The sequence below is a fragment of the Amblyomma maculatum genome, chromosome 7 (assembly GCF_055883805.1).
Source record: "Amblyomma maculatum isolate TAMU_Amacu chromosome 7, ASM5588380v1, whole genome shotgun sequence".
Classification (NCBI taxonomy): domain Eukaryota; kingdom Metazoa; phylum Arthropoda; class Arachnida; order Ixodida; family Ixodidae; genus Amblyomma; species Amblyomma maculatum.
Window position 1 is genome coordinate 127,940,091 of NC_139350.1, and position 26,075 is coordinate 127,966,165.

The 26,075-nt window shown below is 44.5% G+C and overlaps 1 long non-coding RNA gene across 1 annotated transcript; it reads left to right on the plus strand.

Moving 5' to 3' along the window:
* The first annotated feature begins 2,185 nt into the window (after positions 1-2,185).
* On the plus strand, positions 2,186-8,554 carry LOC146184701 (uncharacterized). The gene is made up of 3 exons (XR_014708585.1): positions 2,186-2,312; positions 6,083-6,226; positions 8,355-8,554. It is a non-coding gene; the product is annotated as an uncharacterized LOC146184701 (long non-coding RNA).
* Positions 8,555-26,075: the final 17,521 nt, after the last annotated feature.

The following is a 26,075-nucleotide window of genomic DNA, read 5'->3' on the forward strand; positions in this document are numbered from 1 at the left end:
AGTTTGAGCAGCAAAATGGCTGGTCGTCAGTGGATGTTGCTCGCGCTCGCGTTGCCGTAAGCGTTTTCTAGATTTTTCGCTATAATGTATTGTGTTATTGTTCGTTGTCTCACATTCGGTGTTTCGTTTTCTAATTTCGTGCACACAAATATTCTGTGTTTTGTTAGCAGATCTCCCAAGATGAGCACTAAGCATGCTTGACCGACACTAAGCGTGCTTGACCGGCACTGGACCCGACCGTCTCAAAAAAAGGTATTGTATCAAAAGCTAAATGCAGTTCAACAGTAATGGGTGCGGTGAATGCGATTTTATATCTTGTATCAGACCAACCGCTCTAAAAACTCGGTCATTTAAAACATGCATGACCATCAGCCTTTTGCGTGTGCCTGAAAAAGGCAGGAAGCTTTTCTCAACGGTAGTACCATCCCTAAATCAGCTTAGAGTACGAAAACATGATGACAAAACATTTTGGAAGGAGGACACGGAACACGCGACTCACACGGTCTGTGTAGAAAGCTTTTGTTTCGGTCTACCTTGACGTACTAACAGTTCGTGCAATGTATTGCACGCGATCCGATTTCGTGGCCTCCACTGCACAGTATAGCATAATAATTTAATGCCTCATTTTACAACGACATGCTGTCAAATGCATGCGAGGCTGCTTTTCGATCAGGTAGACTAATTACGTTTAGTTATGCAATTACACCTTGTGTCCACAATGCGTATACATGTACCTGTTTTAAATCAACATATATTTCAGAAAACGTCTGCAGTTTTCCCGTACGCAGCGACCTTCCTGATTTGTGCTTTGGAGTCCAGTGAATGGTTGCTGAAGCTGAACAAAGGGCAATGAAATGCCGCGCCAGCATAGGCTTCCTAACGCCGAAAGGTGAGCCCTACACCAAATAATAAAGCAATTGCTATGCCACCCAGACAGATCATTGGCTTTACGTGGGGAAGATGCCTGGGCACATGTAGCCAGCTTTCATCAAGTGCATGAATCATACAAACGAGCAAGCATCCCTGCTCAGCTTATGCTTAAGCAGGTGAACATTGACTACCTGTTGTTTAATATCCTGTGACTGTTTGGGAGCTTTCTTTTGGAGGAGGCCAAGTCACAGAAACCTGGGAAGGCATGGGAAAATGTTCCAATTTATCTTTAATTTGTAATGATGTTCAGTCGATAATTGGTAGACATTTTTTTTTACCTTGATTTGGCACAACAAATGTGTGCCCAAACCCACAGCCTCCACCTCATGCTCCATGTGGCACTTGCTGTGGTCAAGGACCTGCCACTATTTTTGAGGATGGCACTGGTGAGTGCTGTCTAGGTTGGTTTACATGTAACATGAATACCTTTAAGTTTGCACGACTGCCATCAGGGCTTAGTTGGTAGAGTGCAGCATATAACATGCGGCAGTCCATGGGCTCATCTCACATTTGGCATGTATCTTTTTTTTCTGCTTTCAAGTGAATTTTCTTTCAGGTGAAAAATGGTTACACTCACTATGGCACTGTCTGCTGAGACTGGGGCAAAATAATCCAAGTGTTACTGAGACCCATGACACAGCAACCGGTGCAAGAAATGACGCCATTTATGCAAATTTTTCCGCATATCATTTGTTAACATGATAGAAGGGAATCGCAGGTTGTCTTGCATACTTGTGTTGGCCGCACGTAATTTTCTTCATCTATGTCTTTTCATGTGCGTGTATTTAATTGCTACTTGTAGTAGGATGCTCGACACTTCGTCAACCTGACTGCACTTAAATGCTTGGCAAGTCGTCTTACTGAACAAACCCTCTTTCCCCCCCATGTCTGTCAGCAACCCTGTACAAAAACTCACTGTAACTTAACAAGACAGGGCACATGCTTAGTGCTGTGCATCTTCTACTTGTCCAGTGTGATGTCTTTCTTGGTTATGTAATAACTTTATCGGAACTGCTTTGAAAGTGTTTTCCACGTCAATCAGAGGCCTGTTCGCGGTGAAATTGAGCACAAAGCATGCACAATGTTGACCCTTTCGTTGCGTAGGATGCTCGACAATGGTGTTTACCTGGTTTGTTCATTTGTGATGAGAAACCAAAACCATCTGTGATGTGATTGAGGGAGCACAAGACGCCAATGCCGAGCCTAATTTGGCTAGCTGCGTGCATCAATTGCAATGCTCGTTTCAGCAGTTTTCTGTGGTGTGCTTTTGTCCAGGTATGCGCCACAAGTGCCCTTCGCTGGAAAGTTGGAGTTGGTGTCTTTTTGCTACCTCAACGTCAAAACAGATGGTTAAGGTTTCTCGTCATGCAGAGCCATACCAGGTAAGCACCACTGTCAATCTTACTATACAAGAGTCAACAACGTGTAGACTTTGTGCACGAAATCAGCACAAATGAGCCTCTAGTTGAGACCAGAGAATTTTTCAAAACAATTTCAATAAGGTTGCAAGCACTGTGCTTCTGTCTGGAAGAGTTTGTTTTTTTTGTGTTTGACCGAATAGTGGGAAGCTTTTCCTCGCATTTACCGAAAACATTGTGATAGTGCGATGACTGTACTTTAATGTCTGCAGTGTGTAGATATGTTGTTTAGAAATTAAAATGGCCACTGTGCTGCATAGAGGAGGTAGCTGACTTTCATGGAACACAAAGCTATGAGCAAGCAACCATTGAGCACATTTTTTGGCTTCATTTCTAACGAAACGCAAAGATAACGCTAGGAACAGGCCACATAGATACATTATAGGCAGTTCATATTTGAAACCAGTCTGTGAAATTAAAATTTAAGTGCCAAGTAAACAAGGCTTGGCTGGCTACATACTGAGAAAAACAAGCAAGCATATGCCAATTGCCCTCGTGAAAGGAGCTGGGTGTCAAACCCGAACCGAACCTCAATTTTTTCCGCCATCTTGGAACTGAACCCAAAAAGGAACAAATCGGAGGAACCGGTCTGAACTGGTTCTCAGTACCATTCCAACACACTTTTGCTGGCAACTTACCTTCATTATTTCTTCTCTTATCGCTTCTTGCAAAGCGCTCTCCTCGCTTATTTCCAAAGCACCATTGCACACCGCAGACATCACAACCATATTGATAGATCGTCCGTTGCAAAAAGTGGACAAAAACAAAGGAAAATGTATAGCCGCATGCATAGCACCAACCTGCTGTTGGGCCATCATTTCATCCTGAACACTGGCGGCCGCTGCACTGCACAGTGCTCATGGAGAGAGCTGCTCCATTCGAGAGCCTTCCAAGGCAGTCAAATAATAGCATATAATTCGTAAGTTGAGTTACATATTTAGATAAATAAGTGTATAAACATGTACAACTAAAAAAAAATTCCTCCCTCATTTTATTTTCTATCATTAGACAATGTCGCAATGCGTCACATGGCACGTGCATAGCAGCCATATGCGATGCAACGCCAGCAGATGCAATTTGGTTGAACGACGCTTAAGGATTATAGGCTGACGCTAGGCCGCCTTGGGCTGCAATTTACCGGTCTGTTCTAAAGTTATGTCTGAACTTAGCCCACAGATGATTCCATAAGTCGATTTCCTCTTTTGTCTTCTCTTCATTTTGTATTTCTGTTTTGTTTATTTCCCTTTGCAAGTTAATCTACGTCAGAATTGAAGCAACTGGGTGGAGGAAAGAACTGAGTGAAATTACAGTGCAGTTCACTTAAAACGATATTGTGAAAACCAGAATATTCGATTGGCATGACCAGTTATCGTTCTATCTGGACCAGCAAAAAAAAAAGAAGGCAAGAAAAGTACACACCCACCCACACCTGCATATTTTCCCATGCATATGGGCTTGTCTACTTTCCAGGGATGAGTGAATTGGGTTGAACAACACTAATTATCGTAAACATCACTAAACACTTTATTACACGATACATCAGTAACCTTAAAATAACTTAAAATAGCATACTTAAAAAAGTCAGAAATTTGTGCTCGCTTGAGTGGCAGCTAAGCTGTGAGCATCGCTTGCTGTAGCGCATACTCTGGTGACAGCTTTTTGCATGCACAATCAGTGACTGGATGAACTGCAGGACATCCCATACGTCTGTTTTCACTGCTTATGTCGAGTTTTCACGTCATTCTCTTCTTAGTTTTTTATTTTTAATCAAATACTCGGGCAAATTTTCGAGGTAAATATGCACTGCGTGGCAATAAGCAATCATATTCGATATGCCGCCAATGATCAGTCGTTATGTATGGCTTATTTCTACATAAGGGCAATGGGAAAACTAAATCCAAGGAATCTGATCGTTATAAGGGATATATCGTTATATCTGGTATCATTGTAAGTGGTATGCACTCTACTGGACAACTAAATGGAGCCCGTTTCATCTGATGACTAAGGCTATAGACGGACTACTGTGTGAATTTTTAGCTTCTTTATATACTGAAACAGGAAAAAAACTCGGTATTAAAAATAGTGGAGTAAAAAAAGATTTTTTTTTTCCCCTCCTGAACCCAGGACCGCAACGGAATTTGTCTCTGGAGCCAAACCTGAACCAAACCCGAAAAAATTCCTGTTTGACACCCTGGAAATGAGGAACCTTTATAAATTATGTCTGCAAGCACCAGTAAGCGTTAAAAGGACAGATATCTGGGCAGTTTGGCTATGCTCAGCCTGAAATGCTGTTGTTTGAGGTTGAGGTATAGGCCTTCAGTTATGCCACTTCTCTACCTCATTGTTATACATTTCGCATCTGTAATGCTGCTGTGTCATGGTTAAACTGCTTATGAGACGCTAGTTACTAATCGAGAAAACGCACATGAGTAATGGGTATCTCATCACTTCTTCCCTCAATGCGAAACTTTTCATGCTAGCGTCACTAGTACCAAAAATTTTGGCGATGGAAGATGACGCTCCTCCTCTCCCCCTTCAACACAACGCACGACAGCACCCTACTGTGCCTCGTTCCATTCGCATCACTTGGGAGCATCCAATGAGTGGGCTCACCCAAACCCTGCTGATGTCATTTGGGAGGTTTCGCATGGGAATGTGTTGTCCTAATCGGTTGTGAGCAGTTGCCAGGAGCATTTCTTATAAATTTAATTTGAATTATTGGCTGCATGCAAGGCTTTCAAATTTGGTTCAAATACTCACAAAGACCACCCCTATGGATTTCTTCCACTAGAATGTTAGAGCAAGTGCCGCTTCAGGGGCCCTTTAAGGAGAGGGGCGTCTCCTCGAAATAATTCTACATAGTCTTGTATTGTGTGAGAGCACCCTCTGTCAATGCAGAGACCACTGTTTAGCACCATGCAGGGGCTGGCATGAAGTTGTTTCTTGAGCAGGATTATTGCACTGGTGCATTTGTTGAAAGTAGTGTTTCAAGTTTTGAAGGTGAGCGAAGGTCGTGTGTGTATACATTGGTGTTTGGCTGTGGTGAGGTGATGATGCCAGTGGCCATGCCTGGGATTCATGTAGACTTTTGCTCTTCTGCAAGCGTCATTTATGAACCTGCTCAATGCAGTCAAGAAACTGTTGGGACAACAAGAATGCACCATAGGTCATAGTTAATAAAAACAGTGCGAACAGGAAGACACAAGACAAGATAAAAGGAAGCCACAGGACAGCGCTTGTCCTGTGACTTCCTTTTATCTTGTCTTGTGTCTTCCTGATCGTGCTGTTTGCGCCACAGTGTCCTGTGGCTTCCAACTCGCCCAACAAAATATCTTGGTAAACCATAGGTCAACCATTGCTCACTTCAAACGAAAGCTTAAAATATGGTTGGTGACAGCAGCAGCACACTCACTTCCATCAGCATTGCTTAAAACACGTTCAACAGATTGCCGGCATAGCCATTCACTAGCAATGTCTGTGGTTGATATGCACTAAATAATAGGTAATCCGCTCAAGAAAATTCATCTGTGTTTTGAACGATTGATATTTTTGTTACAAAAGACAAAAGCAAGTCATTTGATAGCTGCTTTTTACTTTTTTTTTTAAGCATAGGTTTAGTAAAGGGGATTTGATATATGGGAGACAGAAGTAACGGAGGCCATTTTCACTTGAAATGCTGCCAAGTTTGTTTACATAGTGATTGCTTTATCTGCTTTTCATGGTTCCCCTCACAGTTCTGCTGTGGGTCCACCATTTTAAGGAAGCACTTGCAACACAAGGCTTTGCTGGGCATGCCCGAGAACTGATTCACGTCGCTTATGCCACCGATTACGGACAGGCATGGCGAGGCAGTCGGAGCTACCTCTGCCAGTGCATGGGTACGTCTTTTCTTAGCAAGACTATGAGCATGAAAGGGTGCGAACTCAAAGAATTAGTGCATGTATGTACCGTCTGTTGCAGAAGTTTGCAGCCCAACGCGCCGGGCGGAGGAGCAGTATCGCTCCCGAGAGGCGGTGCTGCGCTCGCCAGCGCTGCCTGGTGACATAGCTATAAAGAGTGAGGAGGCTTGTTCTCTTCCCCTCATCCTGTGGTTGATATCGCGCATCTTTGCTCTCATCCGTGGGATGAGGGGAAGAGAACAAGCCTCCTCACTCTTTATAGCTGCATCACCAGGCAGCGCCGGCGGGCGCAGCGCCTCCTCTTGGGAGCGATACTGCTCCTCTGCCGGCGCGTTGGGCTGCAAACTTCTGCAACAGACGGTACATATTCTCTAGTGCACAAATTGTGTTTTGGTTTCATGAGACAGGAACAGAGCTAGACATTTTTTCTGGTCCCTGGAAAGCCGAAATAATGTTTATCTGTATTGTGGCAAGAAGTACTCAGCGTAGTGAATTCCGCGAACTTTGACTAGTGCAAATTTTGTCAGCAGACCACGTTTGGGAACAGCACGAGTTTACGAGCACGCGTATGCCGTGAACAAAACTACTATTAGTCCAACCTTTCATAGCCTCCTCTTTAGCTTGATTTTGCGTGTTTGATCACATTTTCGACCCCCTTAAAGTCTAATGGCGATTTCCACTGGTCGATCGGAGCTGGGTGTCCGAGCGTACCTAAAGCGCTACAGAGCGAATCAGCCTTGGTCGACCAGCGGAACGTGTAGAGCGCGCAGCGGAAGTAGAGCTGAGCCGGTTTCTAAAGTTGTAGCAGCGTCCCAGCGCCAAAATGTTTGCGGTTGATAAATAGGCAGGAGTGCGGCCCTTAACAACTTGCTTTCTCATTTTTTAACGCTGCAGACGTTTTTCGATAGATGCGCTTCGGCATATTCGTGCAAAAAACGGTGATGCCCAGTGCCCTCTGCCGATGTCGCTGAAACAGTCAAAAACAGCCAAAAGAATTCAGTAGCATCCGGAAGTGACCGCGTCAGCAACTAGGACTTCCGGCGAGATCCGACTTCGGTCGGCGGATCGAGCTGGATCGTCCCGAGCTGCCCCAAGACCAGTGGAATACGTGCAACCTATCTTGGTCGACCAGTGGAATTCGAAATCGTCGTCCCGGAGCGAGAAAACGTGCTCCGTAGCGACCAGTGGAAATCGCCATAAATAATGACATTCCTCTATACTTATTATCTGGAAGCATCGCTGTTTGCCGTATTACTATGGCGAATGTGAATTGTCTGAAAAATCAAGCAGTTAGTCACAATGCATTGAAATTTCATGTGCTGCGAGAAAATTCAAATAGTCAAGCACGTCCGAAAAATCAGGGGTCCGAATTTTTCAGTCAGCGACTACTTGCATTCTGAAGTATTGCCATTCTGGTGGGATAGTTGCTTTACTGTTGCTGTAGAATAACAAACTATGTGATGAAAACAGTGTAAGGCTTGACATGTAAAGACATGCAAATGCGCAGACTTCCATTCGATTTTATTGCCTGAGAACAGAGGACCTATCAAACCCAGTCTGCACTTTCATTTCTATTAGCCGCAATACAGTCGGTCAGTGATTAACTCGACATGAGCTGGGAAGCCTGGGTTCGATCCCGGTCGCAGCAGCTATGTTTCGATTTTGGCAAAATCCAAGCCGCCTCAGTACTTTGCGATTCCAGAGCATGTTAAAGAACCCCAGGTGATCGAAATAGTCCAGAGCTCTCCACAATGGTGCTCCTTATAACCAGAACCACTTTGGGATGTTGAACCCCATGGAACAAAACAAACCATTAAGCCATTGAACAAAACAAGCAAAGACACAGTCGCAGAGATATGTCCAAGGTAATGACAAAGAAATGAGAAGACTATTGGGGGATAATGAACACAGAGAATTCAAGCTCTTTCCATGAAGGTGAAGCCAAGCTAATGCATTTGTCACCCCCCTTGAGAGTGTGTCTATGTGACGTAGCCTTGTCCCGTTTTCATTCTGCGGTTACATGCTGGTACACCACATTTGCTTCTTTATTGTGTGTTTATTTTCTCACTTGGAGCTTCTGTACTTTTGTTTTGTTTTTCTATGACAGAATCACAGAGCACTGGCACTAGTGGAGCATTTACAGCAACAACCCAGGCTTCAAGCCATAGCATTTCTTGTCGAAGGAAACTCCGCAATGTTCCTGGCTGTTGCCATGCAGTGTGTTCACAAGTACACACCTTGGCCAAGAAGTGGAGCGGTAGCAGATCTACATCAGTAAGACGTTGCATTCTGAAATAAAGTATTCCTTTAACCTAATGACTTATCCTTGTCATTAATTAACAAAAAGCATGATTGCAATAACAAAAACATTGTTAGACTTTGCCCCTTACTGCAGCATGAAAAGCACAGGGGATCTTTTTTTTGTATGTGTGTGTGTGTTGGTGAATGGAAAATTACTGGTGTAATAGTTTTTACCTTAAAAATAATTGCTAAACATTGCTTCTGCATTTTTCTACTTGGTAATGATTTACCTCATAGGCAAAGCATTGCACTACTAATTGCCACCTATCTGTGCCATTCTTTAATTTTTGTATTCTTTAGTTTTGTAGCACTTTTGCTCCCTCTATGCTTATGTAAGAATGAGCCTCTTGTATCTGTGCCGTTGTCTCCTTTTTGTTTTTATGGCGCACAATATTCCAAGCTGTTGACATGTGGCCTAGTTTCCTTGCGCCCACTGTGGTGGCTCAATGGCATTCAGCAGCTGATCTTGAGCACAGGGCAGCCATATTAAGGCAAAAGCCTTTAATGCCTCATCGTCAGCAGGAGCTGTCTGCGGAAGGTGTCACACTTTCAAGGGAGATAGTTAAAAATAAATAAACCTTGTCTCAACCAGGAATCGAACCTCCATCCCTTGGATTCCCAGCCGAGCACTTTACCAACTGCGCCATGCCCCGGACTGTGAAACATTCATAATTCCCCCCTTGTCTACCATGAGGATAGTGGGATTCCACGAGTGATAGATACTGCACCTTTATTTTCCTGTAAACGAATTATGGAATGCTGGCGAACTTTTATGTGTTCAGTGTAATGCTGGTTGTATTCGACAAGGGGCATGCCATGTACCATCCCGACTGGTCATGACGTCACCAGGCGATTCATGCATTGACGAAGCTGACCCCACCGGGTGTCGAATCCAGGCATCTGCGAGGCACCTTTCATTTGGAGCTTCCTCGAACGCTGCACCACACAGCAAACAAACAGACCCAGATGTCTTGGAGGCATTAGTACACGAGGCATCAGTGCTGTTTTAAATAGATTTACAGGATAGAAAAGGTGCAGTATCACAATTCTCTGCGGACACATGTACCACCCCGTTGAGGAAGGTGGGAGTGAAACAGAAATTGAGGTGCCGTAGTGGAGGGCTATGGTCCATTGCACTATAATGGCTTTCACCTCATTACACTTAGTGGTCCAAATTGCCCTGCACCAAAAATTTCTATGGCTATAGTGGTCATAATTCTAACTATAGTGATGGTGAAAAACTGTGATGTCCATAGCAGACCACATCTTTTTCTCAGTGGTGCTATTGACTAAACTGAAGTACTGGTTAACGAAGACCTCTTTTGTGCACTTTTAAAAACCGCTTAAAATATTCTTGGATATGTTGAAAGTCCTTCATGAAAACCATGCTTCCTATTAAAAATTCAGCATTCTTTCAGTAGAAATTGTATCTGCTGTTTCAGTGAAGAGTAACTACTTGTTTTTGGTACGTGTTAAGCATCCAGCATGTCCATAAATTGCCACACCAAAGCTGGTTTGTCCTATTGATGCTACGGAAGCCAAGACAGCATATTGTTAGAAGCTGTGGTAGCAAGGGTGGCGAGATTGTAAACCAGTGCACTGTATGATGGTGAGATAAATGTTGGTTTTGATTTTTTCATACTATGTGCAACTAGAATGGTAAAATGAATGTGATTGTGGCAACTGATTCATGGCATGTTATCTGAAAAAGTACTGGAGTAGAGTGCTTTAAGGCTTGTGGGGGGCTGATCCAGGAAATGGGCATAGCTTGGTTGCGTTTTTTGTAGGTAAGCTGAACAGCTAGTTCATTTCCAGCGGACTCTACATGACCACCTAAAAATGACTGGTGGCGAGGCTAGTAGATAATATTGTTCTTTGGGCTCAGGAGTTGAGTGGGGACTTGTATTTAGTGTATGATGGGTGTGATCTCAAGAAAGATGACGTTGGGGAGATGTGCATGTTAGGGGTTTAACGCAGTGCATTTTCATTAGTGCCAAGGTGGAGTTTGAGGCAGTGGGCAAGATATAAATTAGTTTACAGGAAAGGAAAGGTGCAATATCTATTGCACTTTATTTTTCTATGGACACCTGAGCGTGGCGTAAGGGTAAGGATGAAGGTGGGGGTGAAAGCGGACGGAGAAAGATGAGCCGTACTGTAGGGCTACGGGGTAATTTTGACCACCTGGGGATCTTTAATGTGCACTGACATTGCACAGCACACGGACGGCTCTTCATTTCGCCTCCATTGAAACGCAGCTGCCGGCAGCCTGGTTCAAATCCGGGTACTCCGGCACAGTTTTCGGGCATCTCAACCTCTACGCCACCGTGGTGAACCAGACAAGATGGTGCCATATCAGTTTTTGAAAAGAAAAACATTTTCTAAAGCTCTTTAACGGGATAATATCTGGCACTATTTGTGCACAAAACAGAAATTGAGCGCATTGGATGTGCAGGAAGCTCGGTGCAGACATGACATCCACTGATGACTTGTTGCAGGGACTGTGGCACCCAATGTAAACTGCAAATATCTTATCAAGTGCAATATTTTGTCCTGCAGCTTGCTAAAATGGGAAGCAGTCATTGCCAGCTGCGAAGTTATTTTTTTGGTGGGATAGAACAAAATGTGAATGACAGCACAGTAGAGCAGGCAGTTTGTATTTGGCACTGTAGTCACCAATATGTCTGCAGCAGATGGCCCGTCAGCACAAAGCTTCCTGTGCATCGAATGTGGTGGCTTTTCAGGCAGAGAAAAAGTGCTTCATTTTTTTCATGTTGTGGTGCTTAAGAAAATAAGTTTTTCTTTGTTTTAACAACTAGTATGGTATTGTCTTAATCATGGCTTCGAATTCCCCATAGCACTAACTACCGAAAATTGTTCACTAAAAAGTTGATTAGAGGACTTTATTAAATTAGTTTTATAATTCGAAGAGTTCTGCAGTAAATTGTGTATGCCAAGGCTTAGTGTTCCTTGCATAAAACATTTTTCTACCATTTCAAAATCCTTAACTTTAGGAATTCTCTGAAACATCGTTTATGCTGTAGTATGTGACAAGAGGAAGTGATGAAATTCATGTACTTGTGACTATATGAGTTGTTGATGCTGGGGTAGGGGAAATGTGTGCCATGCTGTGAGGGGAGGCACCAAGATGTACTGAGGGAGACGATTGGCTTGAATGCCAGCCTCTTCCAGTGTTTGTCACCCTTACGGAGTGCTGAATAGTCAAGTGACAGCTATCCTAGTTAAGATTGCACTCATTTGCTTCAGTCAGCCTTAAGTTTGCTGTTTGAATTTTCTGTCGTGGTTGTGTTTATCATTTGTTGTATATAACCTCCATCCCTAGCGTAAAGACCCAGTTGGTAAGGTAAATATGATGAGGCATTTTTGCTATTTAATCTTACTAGATGCATGTGGTATTAGAGTTCACATCTGAGTGCCCCATACGTACTAATTCTCATGTTCATCGGATTTTTGTGGTTACGTGAAAGAGCATAAAAGAAATCAACCTAGTTGATTGCTCATGGCATAATTTGTCCAGTATTCCATAAAAAGGCCCCACTTGCTCTGGAAACGGAATATATGGTAGCTATACTAAACATTTCAAACATTATACTGCGATTCTGCAGTGTATATAATGCATTGCAAAAATTTGTCCTTTTAGTGATAATTATACATGTGACATTTTGAGCTCAAGGCCTCCATTATCTCATAGTTTATGATGACTGTGTTTGAAATATACCATTTCTATTGTACAATTACACTACGAATGAAGCGGAGTGCGAACATTCGTACTGTTTGCATGTCGGCGCACCTCTACTTATGCGTGCAATAATGGCTTAGACTAAGCCTTTGTAAAAATCAAGCCGATGTTGAAATTAACACTCGGGTAGCCAATAGAACAATTTAGCAGCTGTTTGATGAAGGGCGCATGCTGCAGATTAACAGCCAGCAAAGAAATGAGGTACGTGAGAACTTTTCACCGGATTCCAAATGTTAATTCTTGTACAGCACCGCAGCTATATTTGGTTTCTATTTCGCTGTATAGTGTAAGAACTTTCCCGGCTCATAATTCTCTGTTTTTTGTTTTTTAGTCCAACAGCAGAACATACAACCTTGTCATTCTATATTGCTGAGGTAGTATAGACCAAGTAAGCATGCTAGCAGCGAAAAAATTGCAACGAATTTATTTCCCAATGTGCTGCGAGTATAGGAACACGGAATACTCTTTCTCAGCTGTTCATTGGAGTCGTCTGACTTGAAGCGTCGCGAACACAGCAGACGACATACTGCAAGAGGTTACGCCCTTTTCGGAAGCGATTGAGCCGACCGCCGACAGCTGGCACCAGCGGCAGGGGAGGGACGTGTTAGGGAATTGTCGCCCGTCAATTTCAAAAGCACAGAACAAACAATCGCCAGCAAGCGTCTCACTTGCGTTCACATGCTCTTACGTGAATATTGTTGTGCTCCGCATTCAATACAATGCACTGTGCTACTGGCAACATTATCAGATTATCAGCACCCCTTTTACGCGTGCGGCCGGGTTCAGTCTGCCGCACGTCTCTCGCGCTCCTTGTGCGCAATATGTGATGTCAATCACTTTTGCGCTACCGAGGGAGCAGCTCCATGTGCTCACGAGAGGGCCGTCGTTGTTCTCGCAAGCAACTACAAGACAACGGCAACATGTGCGAAGTATTTTGCACATGTTGCAAAGTTTTGCACAGGTCATTTTCTCTGGCTGGCAGCAACGCTTCTCTTGGGCGCCTTGAACCCAATCTCCATCGGTACGGCGTGCGGGTGCGTATCTGCACGCCGTGTACGTTTCAATGTATCGTATTTGTCCTCACCGCTGAGGCTCACGAAATACTAGCACATGGTCATTTCGTCTGCCAAGAAGGCGCCTACAGATCACAATAACACGGCCTTGGCAAGCTTAGCCACAGTGCCGCGGCCGCGCTTTTTGCCTACCGTGGGATCGCTGACGAGAGCAGCGCCACCTCGATCGTCTTGTTTGTTTGCAAACATGAAGGAGGTCTATATATATATATATATATATATATATATATATATATATATATATATATATATATATATAGACGAACATTCGACCACCCCATCTACCATGCAAGCCCTCAAACCTGACTAATGTTCTACTGCACTAAAGGTGAAAAACAACTAGTAGTGTCCTTGTTATGCGAGCCATTTCAATGAGACTATGACAGCAACCCACATAGTTATCTGGTCCCGGTTAGAATTTAACCACAGCCGAAATCCTTCATCTTTAACAACTTTACTTGTAGACTCGGTATATATTTCATAATCATTTTTAATTGTGGTTTTGCATCCTTCCGTACTCTCCGTGCTAGGATGGATAAGCAAGAAAGCCATCAGCCTTACAAACGCTTCTTGCTCACTTCTACTCTGATCAATTCACTTGAACACCACTGCGGCACAAACATGGAAAACAGAATTAAAAAAAAGACACCCCATGCGCACACTGCCAACTGTTTATTGCGAGAAATGGGCCATATTTAAACCCTCGAGCACGCATTTGTTCAAGGCAGAATCGCTCTCAACCCTGCCGGTATCAGAAATCAGCAAATGACATGACTTAACGTTAAAACAAAGGTAACGAAATATAAACGATGACAAATATCAGCAATAGCAATCAGTCAATCATCGCAAAAGCAGTGTCAAGTATTCGAAGCAAAAGCAGTTAAAGCCTAAACCTTAAAAACAAAACAATAACAAGGTAAAATAAAGTTACACAGTACCACCCAAGCCAGATCGTCAGACAAATTATGTGTGGCGAAGCTGATCTTCATAGAAACGTTTCTAGAAAGCAAACCAAAGCAAGCTCTGTGGCTCTTTGGAAAAATGAAGTGGAAAGAGAGGAGTACGGGCTCTGGACCGAGGCGACTGGGTCAGCGAAAACGGGAAAATATCCTTTCTTCCACATTCTTTCTGCGAGCGTTGGCGAGAGGACGCAGTAAACGATTGTGTAGGAATCTTTATGGAACAGATATTACACAGTGTGTTCACACATTGGCGGCTAAGATCACGAGTGCCCGCTTATCGGTACTCGATGTTGTAAGCTGCGACGCCGAGCATTGTTTCTGCGCAGCCTTGTGTGCAGGTGAGTCGATTTAACAGCCAACAAGTATTCATTCAAATTGGCCTGCCTGCTAGTGTTTGAAGGCAACAGGAATTTGTAAGTACCGAAAGAGTCCCTTAACGGATGTGAAATAAGTCGTATTTGAAAAGTGATGAGAAATAACACTATTCGGAATTAAAGAATTTTTTTTCTTTCATTTAAATGTCACCATAAGACTTGAAAAGGTAATGAAGGCTCGCCCCACATATTACTATCCACAAGGTGGCTGGTCTAGTTAATAAATTTACTCCATATTTGATGTGCTTTTATCAGAACAAAGTGATGTAATTACTCTCTGCATTTAATGTCATGCATAAGAGCATAGCCTCCTTATAGTAGTGGCAATATACACCTGATTATTTTAGTGCAAGACTATAGGCTTTTGTCTGTTTCAAAAATTTTGTTTTCAGTTTTGTAACGTCAGTAAACCTTATTCGGTAAATCTACTTCTGCTGGCGAAATTTCTTTTCTCTCATTCGGAACATTCCCTTCACTGGCATTGCGATCGCTGCGTGTGTTCGCAGAAAATTGGACTATGTTTAAGAATAAAATTATCAAACTAACCTGTTCATCCCTAAGTTAACCTTATGAGAGCATTCACGAAAACCCTAAAATGTTTGCAACCTAAAGAAGCTTCTTTTTCGCGAAGCCAAAACTAAATAGATGGCCTGAGAGAAGTATAATGCCTCCGAAAAGGCATATAACTCATCCGCTTGGAAAGCCAAGTGAGCTTTTTTAGAAAGGACTTTGCCAAAATACTCCACACTAATCCTTGAATATTCTGAGACGTCATCAACCCAAGACACAAAAACGCTGTCGCTATTACAACTGGCCAACTTCCTCGTGATTGGAAAGATAGGAGGGTCATTCGAGTCTTCAAATTCAATAATGTCAATTGTCCTTTAAATTATCGCTAAATTTATTTAACAAGTATGCCTTGCTTGATCACAGAACACGTCATTTTCACCCATACTATTGTCTGTTTTGAATCCCAACAGTTGTGTTCATCCTGCGCAGTGGGGCTTGCGGAAAGGCTTCTCATGCATGCAGCCTTTAGATCAACCTACAAACTGATGCTATATTTCTTCATTAAAAAAAAAATTTCTACAAAGTGCCCCATAAATGCATGTTACAGAATTTATCCCACTTTAACATCAATCCTAATATGGTTACATGAATTAAATTGTGTCGAACAATCCCGCCAGGGTGGCGCAGTGGTTAGAGCGCTGGACTATTGTGCCCAAGAATGCGGGATCGAATCCTTGTCTCAGCAGCCGCTTTTCGGTGGATGCGAAAAGCTAGGCGCCCTTATGCTGTGCGATGTCAGTGCCCGTTAAAGAACCCCAGGTGGTCGAAATTTCTGGAGCCCTCCACTACGGCGTCTCTTATAGCCTGAGTCGCTTTGGGACGTTAAACCCCAAAGCCAAACCAAATCAATTTCTAACTAATCGCTCTCAGTACCATCTTCGAAAATGAATGCGCTTCTAGTGGAACCTCCTTCCTATTCCATCTGACGTCCTTCAAGGCTCCGATAGGCCCTTTCATGTCTTTAATATAGGTACATAAATGTTTTAACCTCGCATGTGTCCTATAAAATCTGTATGTTCGCTGATGATTGTGCTGTTGATCAATTATCCCTCCAAAACGACCTTAACAATAATTCAGGATTGGCGCAAAATTCGGCTAATGAAGCTTAACCTTCCCAAATGCAATGTACTCTCCTTTCGTCGTTATCGTAACCCGTTCGTGTCCTTTTATCATATTGGCTCCGTTCCTGAGCTGCCAGTGGCATCACACAAATATTTAGGCATAACCATGTACGCTGATCTGCCCTGGCAAACGCAAAATTCGGCTAATGAAGCTTAACCTTCCCAAATGCAATGTACTCTCCTTTCGTCGTTATCGTAACCCACTCGTGTCCTTTTATCATATTGGCTCCGTTCCTGAGCTGCCAGTGGCATCACACAAATATTTAGGCATAACCATGTACGCTGATCTGCCCTGGCAAACGCATATAATTATCACCTCTTCAGCTAACAAATCTCTCAATTTTCTGAGGTGTCATAGTAATAGGACTGCGGAAATTTCGACCACTTGGGGTTCTTTAACGTGCACTGACATCGCACAACACACGGACGCCTTGCTCTCCGCCTCCATGGAAAAGCGGCCGCCGAGGCCGGGATTCGATTCCGCATCCTTGGGAACAGTAGTCGAGCGCCTTAACCACTGCGCCACCCCGGCGAGGCCTGAGCACATGCGCTGCGGCAAATATATTTGTTGCCGGTAGTACCTGTGTGCTTAAGATATCACTTTTTGGAGTCCTGGGTCGGTAGCAGGGTTTTCATAACTTCTCAGAGTTATTGCACACGATGTTAGAGAAACCCATTACCGCAAAATTTCTTAATGAAATCGCTCAAAACATATATTGATCCTAAAGCATTCAAAATACTTCTCATTTGTGGCACATCAAATGTGTGTTCTTTGAAATGACGAATCATATCCATAAGTTCAGCGATCGAGCAGCTGTAGGTAGTCATCTGTTAAAAAAAAAATGAACAAAAATAAGGAAAATAATGTTGCCGGCCGTGGCCAATTGCTGTCTAATATCTAATCACCCGAAGTGCGGCTGACGGAAAGAAAAGGAGCAGGGAAAGTATGGAGAAGTACAGAGGCAAGCGATAGAAAGGACAGAGGGGACTGCAGCGGCTTCTCCGCTTCGCCGATCAGCTTCGCCCTAAAGTGGAACCGAAGCATCGGAGCGTCGCTTTTGATACTTTCGGGCGAGGGCGCCTCAGGGCGATGGAGGCTAGATGAAGGCAGGCGACCGCAGGGTGTGAGAAGCGCGCCATTCGGCGCTCCAGTCGGCACCGAGGCACTATACTGAAGCCGCCAGCACGCCCGCGCCTCTCAAAGGTCACTGACTTTGCAGGTTTGGGGAAAAGCGAAGGGTGCGAGACGATATGTACTGCGGGAACCAACAAAGCCAATAAAACCAATAAAGCCACGGAAACTGCTCTATTCATTTGCCTTAATGACATCAGTGCGAGAACAGCGTAGATGTGTGCGGCATGCGACAATTTGTGTTCTTGCGGTTTTGCGTTTTTTATTTATTTTTATTTTATTGGTACCCTCAAGGTAAAACATTACAGAGGGGAGTGGGGATTACAACAAAACATTTGGCACATATAAAAACGTACATGTAATGAAATAGTGAGAAAACCAAACAAACAAACAAATAAGCAAATCATGGTCATACATACACATCAGTACATTATAGCATATACGTAAAGCACTTCTGTACTAGGCATCATTGCGCAACATTGGACACTGATGACTGGAACAATGGTAACCGCTCAATTGTTGCCACTGACGAAGGAAGGTGGTTCTAGTCCACAGATGTGCGAGGTATAAACGAGTCAGAAAATGCTTTGGTGTTACATGAAATTAGGCCAACTTTGTGTGCATGATCAAGGGGTGAAGATATGTATGTGGGTGGTACGAGCAATTCATCATGTAGTATTTCGTGATAAAATATTTTGTGAAAGAGGTACAGTTGCCCAAGTCTGCGGCACGTTGCTAGAAGTGGTAAGCCTAGGTTTGATTTCATGGCGGTCACGCTGGCAGTGCGATGAAAGTTCGATAAAATGAAATGTGCTGATTTGTTTTGAACTGATTCTATCTGATTTGTAAGAACTTCAATGCCTGGGTCCCATATAGCCGATGCATATTCTACTTGTGAACGAATTATGGTTTTGTAAAGCACTAGCTTCGTGTTAGTAGGTTTGGTTTGGTTTGTGGGGGTTTAACGTCCCAAAGCAACTCTGGCTATGAGAGACGCCGTAGTGGAGGACTCCGGAAATTTCGACCACCTGAGGTTCTTTAACGTGCCCTGACATCACGGGCTGAATGGAAGTTACGCTTGAGATACCCGACCAGATTAGCTTTGTTGACGATGTATTCTATGTGCGTTTTCCAAGAAAGGGTGGAAGTGATGTGAATACCGAGGTACTTTTTTTTTGTTGTTGTTTTCCTCCTGAGAGTGTGAAATCGCGAAGACTGTTACGGCCGGACGTGCAATTCGCCAGGTCAGTCGCTTCGAGGCCTTGTGATAAATACTTGATCGATGATGTTTGTACCAAGCGTTCTAGGTTTAACATATTTAACCAGAGAAGAGTAGATGTAAGGTTTCTTTTCTTTTTTTTTTTCTGGCGAGAATACGCTGACAATTGCTTCCAGTCGATGCCGGGGTAGTTAAAATAGCATTGGTAGTTAAAGTATTCACAGATGACAAAAATCGCACGTGGAAAATGAGACTCCCCCCCCCCCCCCCCCCAGGTGCGAAAAAACAGAATACAACTCATCACAAGGCTGCCAGAATATGGTTCAAGCTTGATAATATGGGGCTGCTAAAGGGACAGATAGAGACATATCTGGCCACGACTCTCGCCCTTCGCGGCGGCAGGCAGATCGGCCGGGAGACGCGTGCTTGGCCGCTGCACAGATGCCGCAAAGCTGCCCGGGTGCGGTACCCATTTACGTTTCGTTCTTTGGATTCGCGGCATTTTGTGATTACATACAGAGTGATGTCTCACTTGGCAGGTACAAACTATTTCACGTCCCCAAACAAGCTTACGAAGCAAAGCTACGCGAACATATCCCGACAAGCCGGCAGTCATATATGTCATTACCCAGAAAGCGTTCTTACCAAAAGAGGTTACCACTACAATCCTCTGCATTCGTAATTTTTCTCAACACATGAAAAAAATAAAGCAACTGGTCAATGAGGGGCGTGATAGCCTGGTGCCGACCGAAGTAAAGCACGTGCACTAGGACCACTGTGCGTGTCCAGCGGTGCTCGAGGACGCAGCTGATTACCGTTGCATAACAATTTTTAACCTGTGTGGTATATATTTTCCAAACGGGTCGCTGTCCACGGATGCATTCATAAGCGCCAGTGCAATGTCAAGATAATTATCACCTCATATACTACGATTGCACCACAGATTCGGGAGAACATACCACACAGCTCACTGTAGAGAGAGTAAAAAGTTTAGTGAAGAAAACTTAAAACTGATACATTCCCGAAACCATACATTTCATCCAAATTTCCTAAATGAGAAATTAGCCCAATCTGTCGCTCTTTCGGTGAAACTGCATCATTAAATCATATAATTTGAGACTCTTGCGCCCATCTATACATCCCAGGGAACTCATGCCTGACATCTCTCCCTTGCCACGTGACATAAAATAAAGGCCAGCGACGACCCGGACATTTAAACCCGAGCCGTGACATGGGCCTGTGTCGCGCCCGGGGCATCTTCATGGTATCGGAGGCAAGTGCTGGCCACCTTCCCCAAACCTCAAATTTTCTTTCCCGTCACAATAAAGTTGGCCTTCACTTCGCTTCAGACCGTCAGAGCTCCCCGCTTAGTCGACGCGTTCGGATCGGTTGTTTGTGAATCTGAGCTGCATACCGTGTATTTTTTATCCCGTCCTCCTGTTTTTTTTTATTTGCTTTGTCTTGCCTCCCGTCCCTTTTTCACACGTTCCCTGCTTCTCTCACTTGCAGTGCAAATATAAATGCCAGCACGTAGCCAGGGTCCTCCCAATGTGTCTCTCCGTCTTGTGGTCTACATACTTTTTATCAATTGCTGTGCCAGCTCAACTGGCCCGAACCGCTATATTTTTTCTTTTGTTTAGCTGCACCGATTTGGATTACGTTTCCGCGGCTGCTACTAGCCAGTATTATCTGGGCACTATACTTTGGCCTAAGGGGGAGAGCAGCCTGTATGCCCATTAGCACAAGGCCCGTTGACGCGGTAGCCGAAGCAGCACATGCACACGAAGGAGGAGGAGGAACGGTCACGGAGAGACGCGTGCAAAGCTAGCGAGTGCAAGACTAGGCCCCAAGGCACTAAAAACTAAGATACGCTGTTGGAGGATTCGAGGCGGCACCCCATGTGTTGCCAAGGTGTAGAAGAACAATGCGAAAGCCTCGAAGTCCCCGTCCCTGCTGTTCCGGGAAGCGGTGCGGTCTTCTCGTGCAGACTCATTGATGCGCTTGTACACTTTACTGCCGCGGGCGCCGTTTGGGGAGCGAGTAAACGATAAGACGGCGGCTTCTCTTTGTGCCAATTACCTGGATGGGGCGCTCACAACTCTCTCTGACGATAGACGTTTTAGGCGACAGACGTTTTAGGCGACACATCCCTGCCTTCCGCCTTCCTTTTCTCCTGCCTCCCTTCCAGCAAGGTGAACGAAACTAAACGTTGCCACCCACGACTAACCATCTGGCTTCAGCGGGGTGACTACAAGATGTTACCGGCGCCGCAGTGGCTGTCTTGGGCGCCGGCGGCGCGGGCTGCGATGTCTTCCCTACAAAGGCACAAAACACACCACCTGACCCTTTGGTTCATGCCGACAGCGGCCAGGGTTCACTGCTGCGACGCTGCTGTTATCCGAAAGCAATGGCCTCTCTCCCTTTAACGATGAGTGACTCTTAACTTCCTGGGTCACTGACCTTGTGGCAGTTTTCATTTCTCCGTAAAACGAACAGTGAGGACATGCCTGGCGAGTTATGAAGCTGTATGGGGCAGCTTCCCTTGCAAACCTCCGTTTTCCAAGTTCTACAGCTGCCCTGAGCAAACCCCTCGTTTAGCGGATGTGCAATTTTTCAGCTTCGGAAGCAGGGTCACGTATGAGAATATAGAGAGACTGACACACCTGTTGTTTGAAAGATGGCTCGGTTCCGCGATGGCCACTGCGGCACCCCGAAGAGAAAAAAGCGGTACGCTAAGTTCACGTGACAAGCGCCGGTCAAATTCTACCGCTTCCTCTACAAGTGGTAGGAGAAAGCGCACAGTTATTTATTCATTGGAGTTTTACTTATTCATTTTGAAACGCGGCGGCGCCCGGAACTCGACAATGAGATATATAGGCCCGTAAACAGCCCGATTGCTATAAATCCTCCTCGGTAAAGCCAAATCCTTTTGATACTGCGAACCTCCCGCATAAAAAAGAAATAAAAAACAACCTAGTTAATAAAATCTAGACACTAAATGTTCTACTTTAGTTCTGATGGCTTTTTTTTCTTTGCTTCTGTTTTTTTTTTTTTTCAGGTAGCACAGTCACTGCCCAGGTTCCCGAACATACTGTGGTACTGCTCATTTCAGCCTCAGAGTTCTCGTCTTGATTTCTGCGAACGTGCAGCAATTAAGCATGCTTGAGACTGGCAGCTGGCTCGCTGCAGAAAGGGAAGAGGAAATGCAGGTCCATAATGTGCCGAACAGTGCTGTATCGTCTGTTCTGAAATCAAAGCCTGCTTCTCACACCGCCGTTTAATGAGGTCTATCCTGTCCAGCAGCAACACAACGCAGTGGTACTTGAACTCATATATGCTGGGTACATACCGGAATTAAAACTTTTTCGCTTTCCCGTTCTATTTTGTCGACACTGACTGACTGCAGGCTTATCAAGTGCATGGAAAATCCACGCTGGACTTCTACCATATGGAGCATATCATCATCATCATCATCAGCCTGACTATAACCACTGCAGGGCGAAGGTCTCTCCCATATTTCTCCAATTAACCCGGCTCTGTGCTAGCTGCATCCCCTTGACCCCTGCGAACTTCTTAACCTCATCCGCCCACCTAACTTTCTGCCGCTCCCAGCTGCTACGCTTTCCTTCCCTTGGAATGCGACCATCAGTTATCCTCTCTTCGCACTACATGTCCTGCCCATGCCCATTTCTTCTTCTTGATTTCCCCTAGAATCTCAGTAACTTGAGTTATTTCTCTGACTCACTCTGCGCTTCCTATCTCTTAAAGTTACCCCTACCATGTTTCGTTCCATAGCCCTCTGCGTTGTCCTCAACTTAAGTAGAACCCTCTTTGTTAGCTTCCACGTTTCAGCCCCATAGCTGAGTACAGGCAAGATGCAACTGTTGTATACTTTCCTCTTGAGCGATACCGGTAAGCTGCTAGTCATAATCTGCGAGTGCTTGCAAATGCGCTCGATCCCAATCTTATTCTTCTTGTTATTTCCTTTTCATGGTCCGGTCTCCATCTATCCTTATCCCTAACTGCTCCCATTCCAAGTCTCTGAATACTTCCTCTGGAGTACTGGAGAGATCGTGTTCCCTTGCCTAACATTTTTCTTTATGGCAATTTTGTTACTTTCTTTATGCAGAACTATGGCTACTGTGCAAACACTATATATATCTTCCAGCACTTTCACGTACGGCTCGTCTACCCCCTGCAATGCCTGCATCACCGCCGAGGTTTCTACTGAGTCAAATACTTTTTTGTAATCAATGAATGCTATGTATAAGGGCTGGTTATATTCCGAGCATTTTTCTATTACCTGGTTGATGGTATGGATATGATCAATAGTAGAGTACCGTTTCCGAAAACCTGCTTGATCCTTTATTGCAGTCTAAGGTTGTCCTGATTCTATTAGCGATTACCTTAGCAAATACCTTATACGTAACAGACAATAGGCTGATTGGTCTGTAATTTTTAAGGTCCTTAGCATCACCTTTACTATGAATGAGGATAATGTTTGCATTCTTCCATAGTTCTGGTACCGTCGATGACATGAGGCACTGCGTATACAGGGTGGCCAGTTTTTCTGCCACTTTATCCCCCCCCGTCCTTCAACAAATATGTTGTTATCTGATCCTCTCCAGCTGATTTCCCCCTTTTCATAGTTTCTAATGCTTTCTTGACCTCGTCCTTTGTTACTGGTGGAACGTCTGTTTTTCCCTACCGTCAATCTAATTACGGTCTTTACTATTACGGCTACTGTAGAGATCTGTTAGAACTCTTCGGCTACTTTGACTATCTTGTCCATATTCGTGATGACGTTGCCCGCCTTGTCCCTTAGCACATACATCTGGTTTTTGCTTATGTCCAATTTATTTTTTACCGCTGTAAGGCTTTCCCCGTTGTTTACAGCGTGCTCAGTTTTCTCCATGTTATGCTTCCTTATATCGGCCACCTTGCGCTTATTGATTAGCTTTGATATCTCGGCCAATTCTATCTGGTCTGTTTGACTGGAAGCTTTCATGCTCTGACGTTTCTTGATCAAATCTTTCGTCTCGTTAGACAGCTTACCGGTATCCTCTCTGACTATCCTACCCCCTATTTCTACATGGCACTCAGTAATGATATCTCTGAAAGTATTGTTCATTGCTTCTAGGGTAATGTCGCCATCCTCGGTTAGAGCTGAATATCTATTCTGTAGCGAGATCCTGAACTCTTCTGCCCTCCCCCTCACCGCTAATTCGTTGATGGTTTTTTTTCTTACTAATCTGTAAGAATTCATGGTATAATTCTGTCGTGTCACATTACACAGATCAGCAAAATCTGGAGGAACATATAAGCGGCTTATCCTTTCGCGGATTCTCGTTTGCGTGCATGCACTTGACTAATTCCTTCAATTTGTGCCTTTGTTACCACACACATGCTCACTTGTAGGTACCGCATCATTATGTGCGAGACCACTCGAAATAGATGCATGAACATAGAGGCATCAAACTGCGCCCAATTTCTAGGCCTCTACATCACGCAGCCAATCACCGGACAAAGACTGCAGGAATGCCATGCATAAAGTAGCGGAACGTTGTAGCATGGCAGGCCATGGCCAGTCTCGAGGGAGAGAGCGCTTCTCAGAGCGCGCGTTCTCTCCCTCGAGACCGGTCGTGGGCAGGCTTAACTACCTGCCTCCTTTCACGCATTCAGGAACTACCACCCAATCGTGAATGTGTTTGCGTTGACTGGCACCCCTCCACCAATAATCAGCGGAGGCTTGAGACAATCAGCTCTGCGTCATTTGTGCTCATCAAGCTTCTAGTGTTGCATTTAAAACACCGGAAACAGGAAGGGTCAAACTTTCTTGTCTACATAGCAATTATCGTTAGCCGAAGAGAAAAGTAAGCAATAAAGAAAATAAATGACACGGCGGCCGCAATTGAGGCGGGCCGCACCACCGCACCACACAGGTTATCGCAGTTTCGCTCGCATTCACAGGCCCATGCTAACCGTCAAAAACTAAAGGCTAGCACGATGAAACAGAATAATACCACTATATGTTGGCAAACGAAAATGAAACGCGTGAGGGCCGAATATGACACAATCCAAAGAAAGCTGCAGTGGGGTCAACTGGAAATGTACCCACAAAACAGGAATGTATTGAGGAAAGACAATCGTTTAATTTATGATCTCACTGATTCATCTACACTTATATATGAAGTTTCATGCAGAGCTAAGATGGTGTTTAACAAAATTAAGGCATCTATTGAACACCAAGTGCTTCAGAAGCTAAAACGTTTTCTAGAAGCGCAAATGATCGAGAGTGTCGAAAATGTTTCTTTATAATTTTCCTGCTTTGCCTTATATATATTATGTACATTCCAATATTTCATGACTTTACTTAAAATTGGCACATATTGCCCTTTGCTACCGCCTGTTCATCATATGCTCGAACCCACCCCAGGCCTACTCGGGCTCGCGCTTTCAGGTGAGCCCGAGCCTGTGCAGTGCTCTAGACGGCGTGTGCGAGAAACAAGACAGTGCTGAATTCCAGTTTTCTATTCCTGCGCAGTTTCACAAAGGCGTTATCTACCCCAGGCGGAGCCCGGCCCATGAGCTCTACTCGGTTAGCCGGGCCTGGCTCGGGCTTTCGGGTAGCCCATAGAGACAAGCGCGCACGCACGCACAAACAAACAAACAAGCAAGCAACCAAACAAATAAAAAACTGAAGCTCACTGCAGGGATGGACGCTGAAAAGACAGCGTGCCTTCAGCGCAAATGAAAGACGCGGACAGAGGTACGCGGAAAGCTGTCTAGCGCACGCCGCAACTGCAACTTCGGCGACAAAAACAGCCGCAGCAAGGCCCTGGACCCCCTCGCACTTTTCCTAACGGCCCATTTCGTTCACGAGGCCATTACTACGAGCTCTTCCCCACATCTGCTTTCCCTCTTGCCATCAACTGTCCAACCCCCGCGTTGAGTACTGAAGTAGTACAAAAGCAGACTTTGCCGCGAAAGCATACTTCTTCGAAGCATCGACCTGTTCCGTAGCCCCTTTGCGTGAAGATCGAGCCTTGGCTAAGTATCAATGCGAGCGATCCGCCCGTTCCTTGTTTTTTACAAACGTTTTACGTGTACTTATCACCGATTTTATTTGCAAACCCGCGCTATATAGCCATATTGTAGCGTTTTTGTATTTTAGCGCATTTAGGTCATATTAGTTGTAAAGTGCTCATATTTTGTTACGGTAACGCGCGTCTTTTAAGCTTATTTGTAACTCCAAGTCTTTGTAAGTTTCTTTAATTTCGTTTGATGCACCTGTCCACTCGAAACGCAGGCACCTAATC